Raw genomic sequence first — 24927 nt, 5'->3', positions numbered from 1 at the left:
GGGAGATAAGGTTCTACTTTGTATGATGCTTCCCATTTTCTAAGCGTGGTCCTACAGCTTTCCAAGTATGTTACTGGATGTCTTTCAGAAAATTTATTTTCTGCTTTGATTAGCCAGAGTTGAATTTTGTGATTTGAGATCCCAGAAAGGTACAGAGATTACAGAAATTATTAGATCACAGATAATTATTGCCCAAAAAGGATATGAGCCGGTTGTGGTGGTGCACGCCTATAATCCCAGCGGCTCTGGAGGCTGAGGCAGGAGGATCACCAGTTCAAAGCCAGCCTCAGCAAAAGCAAGGCACTAAGCAACTCAGTGAGACCCTGTCTCTAAATAAAATACAAAATAGGGCTGGGGAAGTGGCTCAGTGGTCAGGTGCCCCTAAGTTCAATTCCTGGAATCAGAACAAAACAACAACAACAAAAGGATATGGGTCATTAGGAAGAAGAGGAGCACATAGAAAGGGGGGAGATATCAAGTCTGTTCAGGCTAAGAGCTATAAGTCTAGGGTGACTCTAAAGTTTATTACTTGAGAGAGTGGGGCAGGTATGGCAAACCTAGGGAGGGTTTGGCAAATAGACAATGAATTCATTTTGAGACTTGCTTACTCAGTTTTCTGAGAACATCCAGGGGAAAAGTTTCACAGGTGGATGTGCAAGTTTTGTCATTAAAAACAAAACAACAAACAAAACAAACACACCTGGGAGGAGAAAGAGACAGATTGGCCATGGATGTGGCTGAGCTCAAGGTGGCAGATATATAGAGCAAGAATTAAAGAGGTCCAAGGTAAAATCTATGACCTAGCCTCCCTCTTAGCTCTATGTATTTCTCTATAGATTAATCCTAGGCAAACCAAGTGAGGACAAGGCAGGCAAGGAAGAAAGGACTAGCCACCACTAAGTGCTATAGAATGATCAAGAAGGGCAAGTTCTGAAGAGACAAATAGTGATGTTAATTGGTAAATCGGTGACAACCTTTGAGAGAAGAGTTTTGTGAAATTCCTTAAGAAAAAAATAATCCCTCTTCCTGGATAAGGTAAATCCATGCCTCTCCACTCCTCTGGGGGTCTTCTTTTACCAACTCTATCCCCTTATACTTCTGTCTTTTTAACTCTCCCTCTCTATTGCTTCCCCGGAAGCAAATGAACATAGCTAAAGTATGTTTTCCTTTCTTCTTCATTTGTAGAGCTCCAAGTCACACTTTAAGGCTCTATCTCACTCCATGGTAGATGTTTTTTTAACTCCCCAGGTAAGAATTAGACCCCCTTTTCTCTCCTGGACTCACACAGCACTTTGTGTTTATATCTCTTTTAGATCTTACCAGATTAGATTGGAGATATTTATTTCTAAGTCTATCAGACTATGACTAGGAACTGTGCCCTGGCCACACTGTGCCCTAGTGCCAAACATAACGTAGAACATGCCACAGAACCCAACATGATTTGTTGAAGGAATAACTATTTGGTTAAAAAAATTTAAAAATGCATGGCTGTTCCTGCCTTAGAATGTTTTCATTTATACTTATTTATTTATACTTCTAAAATATATTTTAAATTGGTACTTTTAGTTCCCAATAAACTTCATAGAAGAATTGAACTTTTGGGATGAGAAAAATCATGCACAGAAAATTATATCACAGGAAAAAAGAGAATAAATCTTGGTCCATGTGGTACAGTTAATATCATATATAATGAATTATAAACCAAAAGCAACATTATAAAGTGTAAATGTTGAAATGCAGATAAAATGGAAGAAGTCTATTCCACCTCATACAAGGCAGTAGCTTTGCATATTAATAAAATTTAAATGCCTCACAGCAAGAAAATGATTGGAATAGATTGCAATGACTTAAAAATGAGTACACTTTAAATGGTCTCTGTGATGAATATGTAATTACGGAGAATCAGTCAAAAAAGGTTAGTCAGGAATTGTTCCACTCTGATGCTCCCAGAAGCGGGATGACTGATGGCCTTCAATTAACAAAGGCACAATGAGAGACAGGCTAAACTGAAAACACAAAGTCGGACAGGTTGACTTGCTGAAATACACAAAGATGTTAGCCTGGAGACTGACAATCGCAATTCTAGTAAGTGTGGCTGTTGGGGATATGTGTAAAATATTACAAATATCTGAATCATTCTAGAATATTTATTGAGAGTGAACAAAGCAAAAGGAAATAGGAAAGGTAAATAGATGAGTAAATGAAGTTGAAAAAAGCTTGAACTATATGGTAGCTGTAGGCAAATTAAGAGCAGTGGCAAATTACTATAAAATATAGTTTGGCAAAGATTTTCCATAAAAGACTAGATGGTAAATGTCTTAGCATTTGCAAGCCAAGTGGTCTCTGTGGAAACGAATTCATCTGTTGCATAAAAGCAATCCTAGAAATAGGTAAGTGAAGTGAGGGGCTGTGTTCTAATACTTTCTTATCAAAAAAGAATGAAGGGTGAGGCTGGGGATATAGCTCAATTGATAGAGTGCTTGTCTCACATGTACAAGGCCCTGTGTTCAATCCTCAGCACCACACACCAAAAAAAATGGGGGGCAAATTTGATGGCTATTGCAGGCTGATGTTTGCTGACCTATGCTATAAAAAAAAAAGTATATGAGGAATTACAGCAATGGATAAAAGCTAATGTGTATGTGTATATGTGTGATCAATAATTATTGATTCAATAATAATTGTTGAAGTTACAGTAAGCTTTTATTATACTTGGTCTAGTACTTACATGAGAATATAGCTGAGCAAGTTGTGTAAATCCAAGGACTAGTATTATTTTCCAGCTCTCTAGGTGATTTCAAGGTGTAGTGTTGTTAGTTGAGGGTACTAAAACAGTGCTTCTGAAATTTCAGAGTGCAAATTGACCACCTGGGGTCTTAAAAAAAAAGATTCTGATTCAGTATGTCTGGGGTGGGGCTTGAAATTTTGCATTAATAACAAGAGCTCAGGTGAGGTTCTGGTTGCTCTTCCACAGACCACTTTTGAGGTAGATGATAAAGCACTAGTTTTCGATGCCTGGGATGCCTAGGTTTGCCCCAGAGGCTGATGCATTTGGACTGGATTGGGCCCAGGGACTGAGTGTTTTAAAAGCACTGCAGGTGATTCTAATGCAAATCAGAGCTTGAGAACCTCTGTGCTGAAGCTCAAGGTGATTTATCCCATGTAGTTATTTTGTTATCAATAGCCCCATTGTGGTCCTTTTTGCTCATTTCCCCCCAAACCCTGACCACCCATTTCTCTCTTTTTCAGATCCAAGCATCCAAACAAAGTGAGAAGTGGAGTTAGCACTTCATTCTTTTGCTCCTCTCCATCTCTGCTGAGTGGGGAGAAAGTTCAGAATGGAAGTTGGAGGCTCAGGCTTTTGAGAGAAGCACGAAGTGTTCTAGGGGTGATTTCAAAGGAAGGCAGGTGGAGACAGAACAGGGGCAATACCATGGAAAGCTGCCACAGCAAAACTCACCTACATTTTTGGGCCTGGATTTGGGGCAGGGAAAAGAGCAAACCACCCTCCTGAGTCCTGGCACCTGACAACCAAAGCAGTTGCTAAGGATTTTCTCTTCTCAGTAGGTAGGGTGATATGGTTGGTAGAAATGCAAGAGAGACCTCCAGTGGCGAAGCATAGATGTGAAAAAACTTTTTTTCTCCAAATCATAGAGATCACAAAGGAACCCAGAAATGAGGAATATAAGATGATGTCACACTGGTGACAAAGGATGGCTAATGTGACTTACACTGTACCAGGAACTCTTCTAAGTGATTTACATACAGCCACTCACTCGATCTCAACATCCCAGTAGGATTGTTAATTTTATTATCCTTATTTTACATGTGAGGAAACAAGGTATAAGAGGTTAAAGAGCTTGACCAAATTTACCCAACATAGTAAATGGCTAAACTGAGATTTGAACCCAAGAATTGTATGGTTAAGAAATCCTGGAACCATTTCAGGAAAATTGGACATCCACAAGCAAAAGATTGAAACTGGACTCTGACATTTCTCTCACTTTGTATAAAAGTCTACTCAAAATGAATCAAACCTTAATGTAAGACCTGAAACTCTGGAAATACTAGAAGAAAACACAGGAGAAACACTTTAAGATATTGATACAAGCAGTGATTTTCTGCGTTAGACTCCAAAAGCACCAGGGAATAAAGCAAAAATGGGATAGCATCAAATTAAAAAGCTTCTGTACAGGAAAGGAAACAATCAACAAAGTGAAGAGAGAATCTATACAATGGAAGAAAATATATGCTAGCTATTCCTCCAACAGAGGGTTATTATCCAGAAAATATAAAGAACTCAAAAAACTCAACAACACACAAATAATCCAATTAAACATGGGCAAATGATCTGAAGAGACACTTCTCAAAAAAAGAAAATAAAAGAAAAAGAAATACAAATGGCCAAACATTTATGAAAAAAATGCTCAATATCATATTAGCCATCAGGGAAATGCAAATCAAAACTACAATGAGATATCATGTCACCACAGTTAGGATGGCTCTTATAAAAAGAAGAATTCAGGCAAAGAAAGGGAGAAAAGGGAATTCTTATACACTATTGGTAGAAATGTGAATTAGTATAGCCATTATGGAGAATAGGGAGGTTCTTGAAAAAAAAAAATAGATCTCTGATCCAGTTATACCACTCCTAGGTATATATCTAAAGGAAATTAAGTCAGCATTCAAAAGAGATTACCTGCATGCCTATGTTTATTGCAGCAAATTCACAGTAGTTAAGATATGGAATCACTTAGGTGGTCATCAAGAGATGAGTGGAAAAAATATGGTCTATACACACAGTGGAGTATTATTCAGGCATAAAAAAGAATGAAATCCTGTCATTGGTAGAAAAATGAATGGAACTGGAGGACTTCATGTTAAATGAAATAAGTCAGATACAGAAAGACAAATATCACGTTCTTTTTCATATTGGAACTAAAACTCAGAAAAATAAATAAGTAAAACAGTCAAGCTGAAAGTAAAAGTTGGTTACTAGGGACTGGGAAAGGTGTGGGAATGGGGGGCCCAAGATAGAAGAAGAGTGAACGAACATGGTCAATTCACATGCGTATGTATAGGGAAATACCACAGTAAATTCCATTCATCTGTAAAATAAAAATTAAAAAGAACAACAACAAAAAAAAAACCCAAAGAATTTTATAGGGTCTCTTCCTGTGAAAAATGAAGATAATAATATCTATAATTACAAGGAGGCATTGAAAAAAATCAGTGCTCTAAATTTCCTCTCTAAAAGAGGAAATTAAGAAAAGTCCTCAATTTAAAAATTGAAGCACTTAAATAGATGCTTACTCTGTGGTTAGTGGTTATTCATATCTAGAAGAGAAGCCTGTGTGTGTGTGTGTGTGTGTGTGTATACACACACACATATATATGTATGTTTTTTTAAAAAATAGGTAATTTCTGAATCAAAGGTGGAGGTCCTCAAAGCAGGCAGAGAAAGAAATACAGTGAGAAGACCACATAGGACTGAAAAGTGCAAGGGGCAGGGGGCAATAACATTTTCTGGAAGCTAAACTCACAATGCTATAATCTTAACTTTCAAGAAAATCTTAAAGTGTAGTAATGAGGAAATAGGGAAGATAATTACTGCATAGCTAAAGTTGTTGGTATTATAATGAATGTTCAGAGCAATCTGCTAACTTAAAAGGGATGAAAACAATTCATGTGTCTTTGACTACAACTTTTAGTCTATAATATTTTTATTTTTATCTTTATAACTCCAATGTATCACAGGAAAAAAAATGTTTTGACTATTTTTTTCATGGATATGGACAACCTTAGTGTTTACATGGGTGGAGATATCCTAGTCAAATGAGGGTGGACCGGGAGGGGGGTTGGTTTTAAAGGGGAATAGGAAACAAACATAGAAAAGCAGGTATATCAATTCCTTGTGGAATAATTCTTTTACTGGAAAATAATTTCTTTCTACCCATTGCCGTTAAAACAAAGCAAAAGGCCAATTTTTCTCCACATTTTAAAGACAAACCAGAGGCCACATCTAGCTTCCAGAAATGGGCTGATTTTGAAATAAACTTGGAACAGACATGGGGACACTCTGGAAATAACATAAGGATCAAATGGAACCAGCAGCTCTCTGGGTGTTTCAATAAATCAACTATCCTCTAATGTCAGCTGCCTTGGGCTTGGGGATGAGTTTGCCGTACTGTCTTTATGCTCTTTTTCTGGTGAGTATGTCTAGTCACATGGCTTTATTTTTTTTTTTAATTTTTGCAACTCACAAGAAAAAATATCATTTTATTTAATAGCCAACTATACACATATTCAAACATACATATAACTAAAACAATATTTACTCTTCCTATGTGGGAGGCATTGTGAAGTATTCTCGTCTATGTTCTTCATTTTAAAAAATTCTGGTCACAATTTAATAAATGGACATTGTAAATCGCTATTACAACCCTTAATTACTTTAGAACATCATCAATGCCAATTTATAATTTGAGGGAAATTTATAGTCTTCTTCCTTTTTAGAATTAGCCTATAAGAGTACTCTAAGTATTCAGAGGGAGAAAAAAGTTTAATGTAGCCTAATTTCCACATATCCAGCTTGGACATAATATATGTTTTCAATTTGTGTTTAAATCACCTACCTTCCCAGGCCAAAGAGCAGAAAGAATGATTTGCAATCATTTAACACATATCCCTACAACTGTATTGCACATTTTATTGTCTTTTTTATGTATATTATTTCATTTGAACCTCACAACAACCCTGTGAGGTAGGCAGGGGAAATACCAGGTTCCTTTACAGATAATGAAGATAAGGTCAGTTAATGGACTTTCCCAATTATCATATAGCTAGTAAGAGGTGGAGGCAGAGATAGAATAAAAACCATCAAATTTCAGGTTGGGGGGTCTTTTCTCTAGAACACATAGAGAGTGTAATCTAACCTCATAAATATATGGGAGGCTTTTTGTTTTTGTTTTTGATGCTGGGGATTGAATCCAGGCCTTACTCATGCAAAGCATATACTCTACTAACCTCAAAAATTTTTAACATTTAATTCTCATTTTCACATTCTTGACCCAACTTTTTGTAGGCTACAATAAAAGACCTAATTCTAAACTTATTATGCCAAGTTTATTCTGTCCTACCAAGAAAAAGTTATGGCCATAGAACACATTTTTTGGAATGCACCATTTTGTTGGCTCTTGTCTAAAGGAACATAAGCAATATGAAAGACCCTAATGGTCGAGGAAACTGAAGTCAGAGGAAGGGATATTTTTTAAAGTATATTAATGGAGTTGGGTCCCTTTCAGCTTTTATTTTTGTGAGAGGGTTCAATGGAGAGCTTTAATGCAGATGACACTTGAAACTTTTGAAGAGGATCTAAATCTTGATGTGGTTATTCATACTCAACTCTTGAATGCATAATGATGGTATGGTGGGTCATGGTCTTCAAAAACTTGGTACTTGATGCTGTAATCCCATCTCCTCAGTAGGCTAAGACAGGAGAATTGCTTATGCCCAGGTTTTCAAGACCAGCCTCTCCCAAAGTGCTAGGATTTGAATGCCACAATACAAATTGATTCATGTTTTTGTCCATTAATGGTCCGTGGGTTTCTTTAAATGAAGTCCATGTTAGAGTCCATAGATATCAGTGCTCTGTAAAAACTGCAGGGGATCCAAAGCTCCCAGACACCATAGACGCCCCGCCCCCTACATGGCTTTAATATAACCTATAGGATGATGTCTCTCATATGTATATTTGGAGGGGAAAGGGATATTCATTTTTTTCAGCTACTTGCTGACCTTGTGACTTTTTGTCTAATAAGTATCTCAGATTTTGTTTCCCCACCCCCACCCCCAGGTGAGCCTGCTGCAAACATTCCCGGGTTCATAATAGCATCACTATTAACCCAGATACTCAAGTCCAAACCCCAGAACCATCTCTCATTCCTCATCTCTCCTTCATGAGTAACTTTGATTAACTTTCCCCAAACCAGTCTGGAATTTATCTGTGTCTTCATTTCCTCAACCAACACCTGGACTGGATACAATGTTTCCTCACTGATCAACCACTTTCAACTCCTCCCACCCCTCTACAGTATTCCAAGTTGCTGAAGTCACAGGCTTACCATTCAGGACAACTTAGGTTTTTTTTTTTTTTTTTTTTTTTTTTTTTTTTTTTGTCCAATATAACAATATGTTCTTCAACCTTGGCCTCATCCTTTGCATCCTTCTAGTGACAGTTTTGGGTATCAGGTTGTTACCCCATCCCAATATCCAAGAAACAAGTGTTGGGGAGAAATAAAGGTTTTATTTAGTGGCCAGAGAATAGAGAAATGGAAGTTCGTGTCACAAATAAACTCTTCAACTCCAGGGAGTTGAGGGGTTACAGATGTAAACATAGAAAAAATGAGGGAGAGAGACAGGCTAATAAAGGGGAGGAATATTCACTTTTGGGTAATAGCCACAGATCTTCCAGGAACTTGGCTGCCACCTTTTTTCACTCCTTTTTGTTGATGGTGGCTGACAGATAACCTTTAGCCTTCAAGGGGGAGAAGAGATGGCTAGGCAAGTCCAGGTCAAGTAAAACTTGTCTTAATAGTTTTGGATATAACATTTCTCAGATGATCAACATGTGCACATGCAAAGCTGAACAGAAAACTGACCCAATGGTTAAGGTGGCAAAAGAGATACAATATGAAGGCAGAGATGCCAAGCCTTTTCATTCTGTTCCAGTCACCTATTAAATATGTGTAGACCCAAGTGAAGAGTCTGTGCTTTTAGCAAAAGCAGGCTACAAGTCTCTGGAAAGTAACCTAGGCAACCATTATCATCACAACTCACATGTCAGAGGTGTTATCTACAGCAAAGCTCCTGGGAGATGAATAATGTATTGCCCCGCTGCATAACCACCAAAATTCATGATTTTTAAGTCAATGAAGAACAAGCAAAGCTGGAGAGTTTATTAATATTTTTTCTTAGTAATAAGGTCACTTTAATGGAAGAAATGATGCACTTGGGAAAAAAGAAGTGAAAATATTTGAGGGTAATATATATTACTGCCCCCCCCCATCTCTCTCTCTCTCTCTCTCTCTCTCTCTCACACACACACACACACACACACACTGGTGACCACAGTAACTCACCTTGTGTCTATGGGGAAGCCAGGCTACGGCTCAGTCCTTTCATCACCCTCATTGTGGCCCAGGGTGAGGTGGTCAAAGAGGTACTCTGACATGCCATTTCATGGGTCTCTCATTTTGTTACCCAGAATCAACAAAAGTTAAACATTTGCATATTCTAAAAAACTAAATGTTTTATGTAAAGTTGAAGGTGCCTTTTTAAAAACTTATTTTTATTTTTTGGTACCAGGGATTGAATCCAGGCACTTAACCACTGAGCTGCATCCCCAACCTGCTTTTTATTTTGAGACAGGGTCTCACTAAATCGCGTAGGCTGACCTCCAACTTGCGATCCTTCTGCCTCAGCCTCTAGAGTTACTGGAATTACAGGCTTGCACGACCAACCTCCCCCCACCCTTATTTTAATTCTCAATCCCGTTCCCTTCACTTGTCCCCCAGAAGCACCATCTTCTTATACTCAGCATTGAATAGCTACTAAGAGCCCACCGACATCCTCCCATGCAATCCTATCCCTCTTGTACACACTGTTTATAAAGGAAGATTGATTTTGTGTTTTCCAGGGGCTCCTGGTATACCTTTCTTCTTTACCCATGGAGATTCTGAGTAGCCTGTGGATGGGACACGGATGGGCAGAAAGAATCCTGGATACACAAGGATCTGCCCTCATTCTCAAAAGATGAGCGTTTTGCACACACGCGCGCGTGCACACACACACACGCATCAACTGGACACTTTTATTTCTTTAAGAACCAAATAACTTTATTGGAAGTAACAATCAAACTGAAAGGCCCAAACTGAAGGGAACTTGCTGAAAGGGCAACGTGTAGGCCCGGCCTGGGGACCCACCCGGGGGGTGGCATGGGCTGGGCACAGTCCTGCTCAGTCGTCCTTGTAGCTGGGGCCCAGGGTGAGCCTGTCAAAGAGGAGCTCGGCCATGGGGTCTTCCAGGGCCTGAATCCTGCGCAGGTTGGTCAGGTAGCCGGCCAGCTCGCGGATGATGAGGACCTGCTGGTGCAGGTAGTGGCGCTGCAGGAACTGGCACAGGTGGGGGTTGCTTCTCTCAGTGGCTAGACCGTGCAGCTCCAGGAGGCCCTGGTTGAGGCTCTTCTCCAGGTGGAAGGCGCACTCCATGGCCTGGAGGCCGCTGTGCCAGTCGTCGTGGCCGGGCTTGGTGGTTTCGTGGAGGCGAACACCGCCGTCGCGCTGGTTCTGCAGCTCCAGCAGCTTCTTGGCGCAGACCTTCCACTCTTGGGAGCGGCTCAGGGAGAAACTGGCGAAGTGCTGCAAGGCCACGTCGTGGCGATCGCAGAAGAACGCCACAGATAGGTACACGTAGGAGGTGTACAACTGCAGTTGGATTTGGCTGTTGACGTTGGCATCGAAGTCGGGGTGATAGTTGAGGAGCGCCTGTGAGGGCTCGGAGTAGGCCATGGCAGACGCCGGTGCGGGCGCGGGTGGCGCGGGCACGAAGTCGAAGACGGCGCGGTAACACTGACAGCAGACAGTGGAGTCGGCAGCTGCGCTGGCCGCGGCAGCGGCTGGGTCTTCTGGGCGCCCCCAGGATTGGTGAGGAAGGTGCGGCTGGCAAAAAAATAGGCTCGGGACCCGGGAGGGTCACCGTTAGGCGGACCTGAGGAGAAATGGAAGAGGAAAATGGCGGCCGGAAGTGAGCAATAGTGGATGTTGGCCTAGAAATGGCTGCCACTGGGAAGGTCAGGGGTCAGTGATCAGTTGGTGGGGCCGCCAGCACCTAGTTCCATCCGCAAACTAGCCAGTGTGCGCTAACCTATAATATTTCTAAAAGGTACTTATGAATATAAGGACAAGCTTCTTGTGTCAATCACCTGAACATTTTCTTAAAGCAACCTCATTGGAATACTGTCCAAATGTGATTGTTTGATAAAAATGTAATACTTTTTGTGGTGTCCTTAGTTAATATCATAAAGCTCTATTTAAATGGCACCTCTCTTTAGTGATTTCAAGGTTTATACTAATAATGACCCTTTTGAAGGAGGGGTTAGGTGTCAGTGGTCAGAGGCCAAGGCTTGGTACTGAGTTCCATCAGCAACCCAGGTGTCTTCACAATGTCTATTCTCCATTGAATTTTTAATTTTGCAATAACATTTCTAGCATTCAAGGACTTTCTCTTGTCTTCTGTTGTTTCCTTCTATAACAATGTGCTCTCTTTTTATAAACTTCCTGTCTTCCTTATAATTCTGAGAATATGAATTTTAATTTTGGCAAAGTTCTCTTCTGTTTCTTTTATTATACCTGTTTATTTCCTCCAGCATTAGTTTTATTTGTTTCTGGTAGTCTCCTCTTCATTCCCTGAAATAGCTGGCCAACCTTTGTTTATTCATTTGTGGGAATCAAGGACCCTTTGGATTTGCCCTAGGGAATTAGCATGACTCTGATCCACAGTTGTGAAGTCTTGGGAGGTCCACTTCACTAACAGGCTTCTCTGAGTATTAGAGTATAGCGCTTCAATTAGACAGTGTTCTCCTTTGGGGATACATGGCATGGATCATCCCAGTTCCAAAATTTGGGCATATTCATTAGAAGGCTTTAGTGGATCTCTCTTCTAGGCAATATGTGCTGCTGTTTTGTGCCCTTCTGTTCAGTTATTCAGTTGTCTCAACCTCTAGTGTTATTTGGGTTTTCTTCCTGGTCAGATAATACTGTCTTTGAAATGTAGTTTTGGAGGACTAAAAGGGATCAAATGCTACTGGTGCTCATTACCTACTTTAACAGACATGGCAGAGGGGTATAGCAAGGTAGGGGCAGGTGGATCTGCTGTTTAGAGAGGAACTCTTTAATTTCATAGTTGCACCAGTACCCTCTGTAGTTGTTTGGTTTTATAGACACTGTTCTTGAACTTTCTCCAAGTATGTTTGACTTTCTACTGCAGGTGTTTTTAATTTTCTGGATTTATCAGTCTGAAAGCATCCTTTGTTTTATCTTCCAAGCACTCCTTACCTTTTCTGCTTTACTAACTGTATGTGTATGTGTGTGTGTGGTAGATAAGTTTTTGTGTGTCTAGCTCACCACTATGGCTCCAGTAACCTTTTTTACTCTTAAAAATACAAATAATTATTTCTTAAGTAATTAATACATCCACATGATTCAAAAACAGCAAAAGTCTCTCTGCAGGCTACCAGTGGAATATTACTTTTTCTAATCAGGGGTGAAAAGAGGAAGAGAAGGAAGAAATAATGCTCACATTAAGCAAAAATCATTGAGGTGTAAGGGGAATCTTTAAAAATATATTCTTTGGAAGCACATTTGTTTTCAAGTTCTCATGAAGCATTTACAAAGATGGACCAAATCCTGGGCCATTCAACAACATAAATTTAGATGGATTTAACTCGTGCAAAGACATGTTCTCTGACCACAATAACATTAAACTATAAATCATTAAAAGAAAGATATCTGAAAAAAAACTCTGCCAAATATTTGGAAAATAATAACATACATCCAAACAGTACATGTGTCAAAGAAGAGATCAAGGGGTATGAAATTATTTGGAAGTGAATGATAGTAAGCATAACATATCAACGTTTGTGTGAGTCATCTAAACTACTTAGATGGGATTTAAAGCACTAAATTGCTGGCTATATTACATAGGAAAAGGTCTCAAATCAATTTTTTAACTTCCAAACTACAGAAACTACAAGAAGCAAGAACAAAATAATTCCAAATCTAGTAGAGGGAAGGAAGAGTTTGTTGCAATTCAGGAAATGTTTTGTGACCTGAGACAAAGCTAAAACATTGAGAACTCTGAATAAGACAGGGATATGAGAAGTTTTTTATTGGACATTGACCCCTAGGAAGAGGCCAGTATAACTTTAAGGTCTGTGGTTGGGCAAATTACTTGAAATAGAGGTCTAGGTGAGAACTTCCTTCCCTTTGCATTCACAGGACATTGGATCAAAGGCATGAGGCAGAGTGAGGGTTCCTTGTAGACTCTACTTTAAAGTAAATTGAAGCTACTACTCAAGACTTCATCCTTTGAATGATATGTCCCTGCATGGCTAGAATCAATTGGCTGGAAAATAAAAGCCAATTTAAACATCATATGTTCTTTGTGTAAATTATTTTCCTAACCTATTATCTCTCAAAGAAAATATAGAAATCCAACTTTCAGTCTAAGATTCTGCTTGGCTAATAAAAATTTTCCATTGTAGCTTTTCCTTGCTGTTTCATTTTTTTATTTCTGTAATTGTGGGGATTGAATCCAGGGGCATGCTACCAATAGGCTACATCCCCAGCCCTTTTTATTTTATTTTTTTTTATTTTGAGACAGGGCCTCACTAAGTTACTGAGGCTGGCCTCAGACTTGCAATCCTCCTTGCAATCCCAAGTAGCTGGGATTACAGGTGTGCACCACTGTGCCTGGTTGCCCCTTGATATTTCTTTTAGTTTTATTTTATTTGTGTCAAAAGCTTCAGAGTGAGAGGAGAACTTTCAGCATAATTTTATTAGGCCCTTCTCCTACCCTCTCACTAGGGAGGGTATTCATGCTAAAAAAAAAAAAAAAAGAATAGACATGTCCAACTGCCCCCTAAAGGAAAAGTACTTATTTTCTCCTTAGGCCAGTTTCTGCAAGTTGTATGTACTTAAAAGAGAAGTGTGGTGACGATAGTGGTCATAGTAGTGGTTTGATGCATGTGAGGGAGAGAAAGTATGTGTTTATTTCTAAGTTAGAGTTACCTTGTTTTCTTTTGATGAAGTCCAGAGAGCTATAGAAAGTTCAACTCACTTTCCTCTAGTGAAAGAGAGTGAAACTGAGCATGAAGGAAAGAGAATAAAACTTACGGAAAGAAAGGCTAACATAACCTCAGCTATGACAGGCATATAAGAATGATCTCCAAGTAATTTTGACTTATTAGATTAAATCATCAGATTTTATGACAATTGAGTTGAACTTTCTATAGCTCTCTAGCAAGTCTCTATTAAATTTTCAGCTTTTTGGAGGGAAGAATAAAAAAGCTTTACCTAAAATTCATATGGGAAAGAAAAAGGACAAAGTTGGAGGGCTCATAATTTACTGAATTCAAAGCTTACTATAACACTCCATTAATAAGGTTTACTTGACGTTAGCATGACAATAGAAGTGATGAATGGAATAGAATTGAGGAACCCAAGATAAACCCATATATTTATGGTCAGTTAATTTTTGACAAAAGCAAGGAATAGTCTTTTCAACAAGTGATGCTGAGATAATTGGATAACCATATATAAAAAAGTTAACTCACAGGGCTGGGGTTGTGGCTCAGTGGCAGAGTGCTTGCCTAGCATATGTGAGGCACTGGGTTCAATCCTCAGCATTACATAAAAATAAATAAAGGCATTGAGTCCATCTAAAAAAATTAAAAAATTAACTCACAAATGGGTCACAAACTTAAATATAAGAGATAAAAACCATAAAACTTTTAGCAAAACATTTAGAAGTAAAACCTTATAATCTTGGACTAGGTACTACTTTTGTAGCTATGACACCAAAATTACAAGCAACAAAAGGAAAAAATAGAAAAATTTGACTACATCAAAATTAAAAACTTTTGATAAAAAGTTAAAAATAATTTTACTCAAAACAAAAGAATGTACAAAGAGAAAATATTTGCAAATTATATAACTAATAAGGAACTTGTATACAGAATATATAAAGACCTCTTAAAACAAAATGAGCAAAATCACATAATCCAATTGAAAAATGAACAAAGTTGCTGGGCATGGTGGCACATGCCTATAAGTTCCAGCCAAGCTGCATAACAGAAAGAGACACCATCTCAAAAGAAGGAAAAGGAGAAGAAATAATGAGCATTGTGTTTAGATAAGAATATTTCCAAAGAAGATGTGTAAATTGCCAATAAATACATTCAAAGATACTCAATATTAATAGCCACCAAGAAAATTCAATCAAAACCACAATAAGAAACCATTTTACCCACACTAGGATGATAAAAATAAAAAAAGACAAATAATGGCAAGTGTTGGAGATATGAGGAAATGGAAACTCTCATACCTTACTTGGAGGATTGTAAAATGGTGGAAAACTTGGGTCAGGTGCAGTGGCGCATACCTGTAATCCCAGCAGCTCTGGAGGCAGAGGCAGGAGGATTGCAAGTTCAAAGCCAGATAAAAACCAGCAGTTTAGTGAGGTCCTGAGCAACTTAGCAAGACCCTGTCTCAAAATAAAAAAAATAAAAAGGGCTGGGAATGTGGCTCAGAGGCTATGCGCCCCCTGGGTTCAATCCCTAGTACTAAAAAAAAAGAAGAAAAAAAAAGTATGTGGGGATCAGCACAGTGCACCCATTTTATAGAATTATTCCCTTAATCTCACGTTCCCACAACTTGCACCTGTCTGTCCCTTATAATAATGAAATACTAATATATGCTACGAAAAATATGAACCTTCAAAACATTAAACTAAAATGAAAGAAGCCTGTTATGAAAGGCTGGTATGGTTCTGTTTACATGAAATGTCCAAAAAAAAAAAAAAACAAATCCATGGAGAAAAAAAGTAGAAAAGTGGTTGCTAAGAGAGGGGAATGTGGAATGATTGCTAATGGGTATGAATGGGTACATAGCTTTTCTTTTGCATAATGAAAATGTTTTGAAATTGCACAGAGATGATGGTTGCACTACTCAGTGAAAACATTAAATGTTGAATTATACTTTTTAAAGAATTTTTGTGGTATGTGGATTTTATCTTAATAAATGATAAATGTTTGAGGAGATAGATATGTTTAACCTGATTTAAACATTATAATATATATATATATATATATATATATATATATATATATATATATATATATAAAATCACATGGTACCCCATTAATAGGTGTAATTCTTATGTTTTCATATACCAGTTAAAAATAAACTTAATTTATTTTTATATCCAGCCCTGGGAATATAGCTCAGTTGATGGAGTGCTTGCCTTGCATGCACAAGGCCCTGAGTTAAATCTCTAGCACCACACAAAAAATAAATAAATAAAAATTAAAAATAAATTTAATTTAAAAAAAGAACAGTGTGTCAGCCAAAGAGCAGAATATTCAGTGGAGATGAAATTCCAAGTAGTGACTATATGGCTCATTGGTCATGAAAACTGATTATTTTTATTATTGGGCAATATTGAAGGAAGTTAATTTGCATGTCGGTGATGACTTCTTTTCTACCAGAGAGGTGTAATAAGATGAAAAAAAAAAAGCATTTACAAAAGGAAATTTTAAGTTCCTTAAGGGAAAAAGTATGTTCTTCAATTAAATCCATCAACAAATATTCATGAATTTCCTATACAAGAGGCTGTGTTTTTAGGTACACTATGCAGGGAAGAAACATTAACCTATGTTAACCTATATATATTAACTGCCCTATAATACCACACAGGGGGGCTGGGGTTTTGGCTCAGCAGTAGAGTACTTGCCTAGCACATGCGAGGCCCTGGGTTCAAGCCTCAGCAGCACATAAAGATAAATAAAATAAAGGTATTGTGTCCAGCTACAACTAAAAAATAAATATAAAAAAAGAAAAAAAAATAAACGTGGTGCATGTATTATACTAAAAGAAAATGTAGTATACTTAAAAAATATATACTTAAGGACACACACACACACACACCTTAAAATTGGTTGAATTTGACCTTTGAGCTACAGCTGTTCTATATGAGGTTTGTTTTGTTTTTGTGGTGGTTGTTTCCCTTCAAGATGCTTTCGTCATTGATCTTGAATAGTGACTCTTGTTGGCCACTAGATGGAAGTCTAACAACATATATCTTCAAATACTTTTTTGAAAATGACTTGATTTATTCAAACTAGTTTTATGTCATGAACAAAAGCTATTGCTAGCTTTGAAAGTCTGGATTGTAGTCTGTATTTATTGCATAATTGTTCAAGGTGAGTAATTTATTGATGTTGCTATGAGTCAACCCAACTATAAGTCAGTGTGGGCCCAGCACCTGTTTAGAGACCCAAGATAGAAACTTTCCATTCATCATTCCCTTGCCACTTAGGGACTTTGTTGTATTCTGTTCTCTTGTGGTTGGTTGTATTATTTACTCACAGTTCATCCTTCCTTTTCTATCTTAGCCATGATTTCATTGGTGATGGTAAATACTTCTTTGTCCCCTAATTTTGAGTGTCCCATGTCATTTCCTTTCATTAGTGGTGTGTGAGAAGATAAAAAGTCTGCTAAATGTGCTTACACAATTGTGGTTGGCCATGCACTGAACATTGTAGAATCAGGAGGCAGGTAGAGCAAATCTCAACTCATCTCAACCCATAGCCAAGCTGGAGACCTGTAACTGGGATTTGAGGGTTGTATGTTAGTTTTATTACAGCAAAATTGTGAAAGACAACTCCCAGAACACAAGTTTTATACTTAATTCTTTGATTAAAGTGGTTCATTTGCACAGAATGATAGCAGCCAGAATTTGGTTATTCTCAGTTATGAATACATAATGGCTATAAGTACTTGCAAATTGGTGCCTGGCAAAGTCAATTTTGATGTTCAGTTCACTTTGGTAAATGCTTTACTAAAACTTTGTCAAAGAGAAAAATTCCACATTTATGTGGTTTTTGGCCTGAAGTTGCCTTAGAAATTATCACATGATTGTGTCTGCCAGGAAAGAGGAAGGGAGGGAGGAGATAATGGTGGTAAGAGAAGAGAAATTTTGCAAAGGAGAATAGCTCTTTGCTTAGGGTTTGGAGATGCTGCCTATATTTTGTCAGTTGAGTACCTTAATCATGTTTACAAATTAGAAACAAAACATGTTTTCTAGACCCTCTGGTGTTAGGAAACAAGCCTCAAATTATATTTCATTGTTTCCAAATTGAGTGCTAAATCTTTGAGTCATAGCTGTGTAAAATTGTTGCTTTGTAGAACTGGGAAGTAGTTTCAGTGGCCCCGACCTACATATTAGATTAGTTGGTTGAGAAAATATCTTGCAAAGTTACATTTTGTAGGTGGGATATCATATTATTGTCTCTCATCTGCTTTTAAAATATTAATTGCCAAAGAGAATTGTTATGAATAAAGTTAATTTTAGAAGTTAAATTTAAATCCTTTTTTATATTGTCAATCAACAATTTTTAGAAAAAGCGTGACCATATGTTTTTATACATAAAACCAAAACTAAATATTCTATTTTTTTCAAATCTTCATGTTGGCTTTTTTGAATGCAATAAAAGATTTGTTTTTTTTTAAAGAGAGAGAGAGAGAGAATTTTTTTTTAATATTTATTTTTTAGTATTCGGCGGACACAACGTCTTTGTTTGTATGTGGTGCTGAGGATCGAACCTGGGCCGCACGCATGCCAGGAGAGTGCGCTACCGTTTGAGCCACATCTCCAGCCCATCGAATGCAATAAAAGATTTGTGTGTTGTTATTTTCATCAGGAGTGGAAAAACATTTTGTTAAGGTTACGTTCTCTAACAATGTTAGTATTTAAATATTGGGAAAATGTTACCATGGAAAGTTCTGGAATATACTGAAAAAAAAATAGTATAAATACTAGACACTCATTTATTATGAGACCTATGACTCTGAGAGAGAATTAGATTTTATTCTCAAGTTGTTTTGGTTGGAAATGTAGTAAGACCTATTGACCTTTAAACAGTGTTATGTAATAAACCCAACAACAAATCTAAAATAATTAAATTATTGTTTTTGTGATACTTTATGACAAAACTATGTTTGTATGAAATAATATGTTGTGTTCTCCCTAAATGTGCTTTTGGGGGATGAATTATCTCTTGATCATGGATCATTTCAAATGTGTGCAACAAAAAAATAAATAAATAAAAAGAATACTATAATAGTGTTATGATTTGTACGAGGTGTCCCCCAGAACCTCCTGTGTTAATGCAGGAATGTTCATAAGTGAAATGATTGGATTATGAGAGCTGTAATCTAATCAGTTCGTCCTCGTTTAAGTGAACTTGGTGGTAATTGTAGGCATGTAGGGCATGGCTGGAGGAGGTGTGTCACCGGGGTGAGCCCTGGAAGGATGCATCTTCCCTGTGGCCCCTTCCTCATTCCTATCTCTGCTTCCTGACCCCATCATGAGCTGAGCAGCCTTTCCTCTGCTGGATCCTTCTGCCAAGATACTCTGCCCCGCCTTGGGGGCCCAAAGCTATGGAACCAGCCAAGGTGGACTAAATTTATGAAACTGTGAGGTGAAATACACTTTTCCTCCTCTAAGTTGTTCTTGTCAGGTATTTTGGTCGCAGCAATGCAAAGCTAACTAACATAAATAGATTCCCATGTTCCCATCTCCCACTTTGAACATTTATTTATTCATGGTGGTATACTACTTACATGTTGTTTTGAAGAAATTATAAGACATTGCCTCATTTCATAATAAATATTTCAATGTGTAAGTCTTAACATTGAGAACTCTGTCAGATAAAATATTACTTAAATATGCTTTTAAAAGTTCTATATTTATAACTGGCAAGGCAAACAGTCACTTTCAAACAACATTTTGCTGTCACAAGGAGTGCATGTCTTGCTCCAGATAAGTAATTGTTGCCAAGAGACCATTTCCTGTAAATTGGCAGTTACATGAGATATGGCTCTAAAGAGCAATGCCCTGCAGTTAGCAAAAGGTCATGAGCTATGCTTTCTCCTCTGATTGGAGAAATAAAGCTTCAGGGTTACATATCAGCAAACACAGAAGTACTCAAGTGCTTTCTCAAGTTTCTTTATGTTTGTTGTGTTAAAAGAAAATAGGAACTTGTCTTTCTCCTTTGTAAATATTAAGAAAGCATCTTTTAACACTGCTTCAATCATACATATATCCCAGGAAAACTGGTTCTCAGAGCCATATTTCTGGCTCAAGTACACAAGACTATATAATAGTGATTCTTAACATTTATGGGTTTGTAAAAAAATGGAAAAAAAAGTACTATTAAGAACTAAGCTCAGGGCTCAGGGGTATGGGGGAACCATGCCTGTGATCCCAGCAACTTGGGAGGTTGAGGTAGAAGGATGGCAAGTTCAAGACTAGCCTCAGCAACACAGTGAGGTTCCAAGCAACTTAGTGAGACCCTGCCTTAAAATACAAAAAGCACCCCTGGGTTCAATCCCTGCTACCAAAAAAGAAGAAGAAAATATCATTATGTATTTGGTATACTCATTCTGTATGAAGTATATGAAAATACAAAGTTTGAATAAATAAAATTCCCATTTTTTATCAAAAATATTTGAATATTGTCAGCTTCATATGGTTCAACATTTATGTCAGTTGCTGTTCAAGGAAAAGCCTGACATATCATTTTGAGTTACACCAATGGGAAGTCTAATTATTCATATGCAAGACTTCACTTTTCATCCGATAGTAGCATATTTTCATTTACTAATGAGTTAGTAAACTGTCTTTTAAGAACAGACCTTGCAAAATTAATATTTAGTACTTAAGAAGTACCGTCCTAGCTGAGATCTTAGAGGTTATCTCATTGTGGAAAGCATCGCTAAATGTCCCTCAATATTTTTTCCATTTTGTCTCTGCTTAATAGAAGTCCCAATATTTAGCTGGGCACATGGCCAACTAATATGAAAACTTAGATCTATGTATCTTCTGCAGCTATATAGGCCAGGTAATTAAGTTCTGATCAGTAATGTGAGAAGAAATAATCTACTCCTCCCCTTTCTGATCTCTTCATCAATTGGATGGATGCAGATGTGGTAGAGGTATACCATTTTGGATACTGTAAGTCAGGGCAACATTATTCCAATAATGGGAATAGCAAGATGATAGGAGCCTAGGGCCTTCCTTGCTTTTCTGAAATCACTGTACTCTCCTGGGCTACTTATGTGCAGACTTGTACATGAGGGAAGAATAATTTATATGTACAATGCTTTCAACGTATAGGTGACAAAACAAAAGACCCAGAGGAAAGAACTTGCCCAGAATAATTCAGCCAGAGAGTGACAGTGTTTAGACTCTTAATGATCATTGCTCATCTTCTGCCATCTCTGTGAAATTGAGGCCACTTAAACACAGGACTGACATGCAAAAAGGTAACTTTAAAATACTTCTTTGATTTGTTCTTAATACTTTTCTTTCACTAAGAATGGAGATTTGAACCAAATAAGATGATTTTACTCAGACGATGAAATGTTAGACATTAAGTCTTTGTATGTTACTGCCGTATGTAAATTTCATTTCATAGTTGTCTTTTTCAAGTTTACAGCACATTTAAGTTTCCATATTCATAAAACTACAACCAATGGATGAAAGAATAGCCTCATAGGATTTTTAAACATTTCAGTGGTCTCAGTTTCCTCTAAAGGCCCAAGGGCAATAATCAAGATAAAGTTATTTTTGTCAATTTTGGATATGGACTGGATAAGTTATTCAACCTCCCTCTAAAAGATGACAGCATCTATGGAATTAGTAAATTGGGGTAGTCAAGTGTACCATCTCTTATGTTTTGTGGAGGTCAATGAACATGTATGTATGTTTCTAAATGATCAATCTTAGTTGTCTTGATAGCCACTGCTGAAATTTGGGAATAAAATTGATTCTTAAACAATTACTATATTTTTTCTCTTGTTCTAGAGCCACATATTTCCTTATTATTAGCCCACACATAAGCCTAGGAATTACCATAACATTATTATTAAAATGCTAAGTTTTCAATGAAATATGATATACATAGAGAAAAGTATACAAATCATGAGTCAGCTTCGTGGGTTTCATATACATATGAAACCAACACCCACATCAAGAAACAGAACAAAACCAACATCCCAGATGACCCCTCATTCCTCTTTTCAGTCATTACCTCCCAAGAGTAAGTACTCCACTGAATTCTGACAACAGAGGTGGTGATCTTTGCCAATCCTAAATGGAATCATGTTGCATGTACTCTTTTGGATCTGCCTTTTCTGTCCAACAGTGAGATTCATTCAAACTTTTGGGTATAGTTGTAATTTTTCTTTTCATTGATATGTAACATTCCATTGTGTGAATGTATCAATTTTTCTGAAACTGTGAGCTGAAATACACTTTTTTAAAAAAAATTTATTCATTCCACTGTCGATGATGTGTCATCGTGTGAAGCCTAACATCTTTTATTAAGTGGCAAAGTTTTATTTTCTCTAATAATGTCCATCTCAGATCCTGTATTCTGCAGTTGTTTTCTTTTTCTTTCTTACTTATTTTTGTGGTGCGGGAATGCAGGGCCTCATACAGCCCCCATATTCTGCACTTGTGAACAATATTGATAAGAAAGGCAGTTTTAATGAAAAGCACTGATTTTAAAAAAGCAAACGATTTCTACCTCCTTATAATTTAAATAATTAAAGATACAAAGCAGATGAATTATTTGATCATTTCAGCTGGCAAACTTGACTATGGTGATCAAAGAAGACAAATCTCAAAATTTGCTTTTGTCTTGATGATTCTCCATTGTTACCAAACTTTTCTTGGAGTTCATGCCCTTGGTGTATTTACTATATCACTTGTCTTTTTTGCTCTCTTTTGGTGATGGTCATCAAGGAAAGAGGTGTCAAAAATTCTGGCACTCCTGGGTAAGATAGGAGAGCTTAGAGGAATCTGTTTATCCATAATCCTTCTTGGTTAAGAGTGGCTTGCATTCTCTTCTGAGCAGGGTCACGGTCCTGCTGGCCCAAGCAAGATTTCAGAGAGTGCTTGGGTGGCTCAGGGCAGCCCCCATCTGGTACCATGTCCAAAACCTGCGCACCTTGCTCATTTTTGGCTGTTTGGTCTCCCTTTTGGGGCTGCCTTCTATTGCATCTACTTCTGCCTCCTAATGAGGCTGGAGGAATACCAGAAGAAACAAGTCATAAATCAGGCCAATATTGTTCAATAAGATGTACAGCCACAGGGTTAAGAATGTGGTCTTATCCATTCAGCAGGAAACAAGAAGGCTGTTGCCAGCTGTGATTATGGAAGTAGACATCTTCATGCTTTCGACTCAAGTACAATAAATCACCTCATGCTAGAAGGATGGCTGGAGAAGAAAACTGTAATGCTGTCAATAAGAGTACTTGTAGTAAAAGACTATGCACAAGAATGAACATTTCCCTTCTTAAGTATGGAAAGAATCCCGGAACAAATGACTCCATTAGGAAGGTTTTCATGATTTTGGTTAACTTTCAAAAAATGAAGCTATCATGTGAGACTGTTTGCAGAAGATCTGCTCAATATTATTCAGTCTTTATCATTTACAAAGCTGTGATATAAATACAAGCAATCCATGCGCTTAAGAAGGTCCATCTATTTTGCTATCTCCAAATGAAAGATTTCAGTGAAAAAAAAAAATACCATGTTGAGGTGCTTTCTGGGGGTCTTTGAAGATGGTCAAGTTGATAAAGCTTGCTTTTTTTTTTTTTTTTTTTTTGTACCAAGGATTGAACTCAGGGCACTCAGCCACTGAGACATATCCCCAGCCCCTATTTTGTATTTTATTTAGAAACAGGGTCTGCCTGAGTTGCTTAGTGCCTTGCCTTTGCTGAGGCTGGCTTTGAATTCATGATCCTCCTGCCTCAGCCTCCAAAGCTGCTGGGATAATAGGTGTGTGCAACTGTGCCCAGCTGATAAAGCTCTTTGAGAACAAGATATTTTGTGCAGTTTAGGACTACATAGTCCAGGGGCTGGGGATGTAGCTCAGAGGTAGAGTGCTTGCCTAGCATGAGAAAGGCCCTGGGTTTCATTCCTAGTACCTGAAAAAGAGCAAAAAACAAACACACAGCTGAGTGTGGTGGCACAGGCCTGTAATCCCAGCCAATCAGTAGGTTTAGGCAGGAGGATGGCAAGTTTGAGTCCAGCTTCAGCAACTTAGTGAGATCCTCAGCAACTCAGGGAGATCTTGTCTCAAAAAAAGAAAAGAAAGAAAAAAAAAGGACTAGGGGTATAGCTCAGGGATAAATTGCCCCTGTACAATCCCCAGTACAATAAATGATAAATAAAATTTAGAATATACAATTAAACTCAACCATCTCTTTTTTAATGATTCCTTCATGTTCAAAAATAAAAATGCAACTAGACTGTATATATGTGCATAGTGGAAATCAGTGCTAAATTAACAGAAGTGAAAATATGAATTATTACAATGATTTATTTTTACTTTGAAAAGCAAAAAAAGTGGCCTTCACAGCGTGTTTCAACTTGGTAAAATCCTTTTTGGATTCTCTCTCGCAAAGTAAAACTGTGAGATGTTGACAAATAAGGAAAATTCCTGCAAGATAGGTATAGTTACAATGTCTCAGGAAATATAATCATGTACTTATTTGTAATAAGCCAATTTCACTGTGCAGGCAATGAATGTATGTGATGCCAACTAACACCTCAATCCGCACTGAGGACCACAGAAGAGTGTCTAAAATACAGTTTATTTTTTAAAATAATTTTATAAATGGGGCCGAGGTCTGAAATTATAGTTCCATGGTGTGTTAGTGTGTGTGTGTGTGTGTGTGTGTGTGTGTGTGTGTGTGAACACTGGTGAAGAGGCCCATAATGTGTTGCTGTTTATGTGAAATGCCTTCATGTAAATGATTCAGAAGATAAAATAAGACAATTTATCTCTCAGTAAAGTGTCTAAAATCCTAGAAGATTTATACTTTAGCTCTTGGTTTCACATCTCAGTTTAGGAGTAGGAAAGTAGAGCCAAGCTCCTTATGCATTCCCAGTTGTACTATATTAAGAATACTGATTTACTGAAGTGCAGTCCTGTAAAATTCTCTTCTGCTTACCAAACCAAACTAAAGTTTATTTTGGCTTAAATTTTTAAAACTACCATAACAAACAACTTTCTTA

At 37.6% G+C, this 24927-nt stretch overlaps 2 pseudogenes; one reads left to right on the top strand and one right to left on the bottom strand.

Moving 5' to 3' along the window:
- Positions 1-10016: 10016 nt before the first annotated feature.
- Positions 10017-10568, bottom strand: LOC114086036 (ferritin heavy chain pseudogene; annotated as a pseudogene).
- LOC114086035 (small integral membrane protein 20-like) lies at positions 10567-23055 on the top strand (annotated as a pseudogene).
- Positions 23056-24927: the final 1872 nt, after the last annotated feature.

This window comes from Marmota flaviventris, chromosome X (genome assembly GCF_047511675.1).
Source record: "Marmota flaviventris isolate mMarFla1 chromosome X, mMarFla1.hap1, whole genome shotgun sequence".
In the NCBI taxonomy this organism is placed as follows: domain Eukaryota; kingdom Metazoa; phylum Chordata; class Mammalia; order Rodentia; family Sciuridae; genus Marmota; species Marmota flaviventris.
This window is presented reverse-complemented; position numbering and strand designations above follow the sequence as displayed.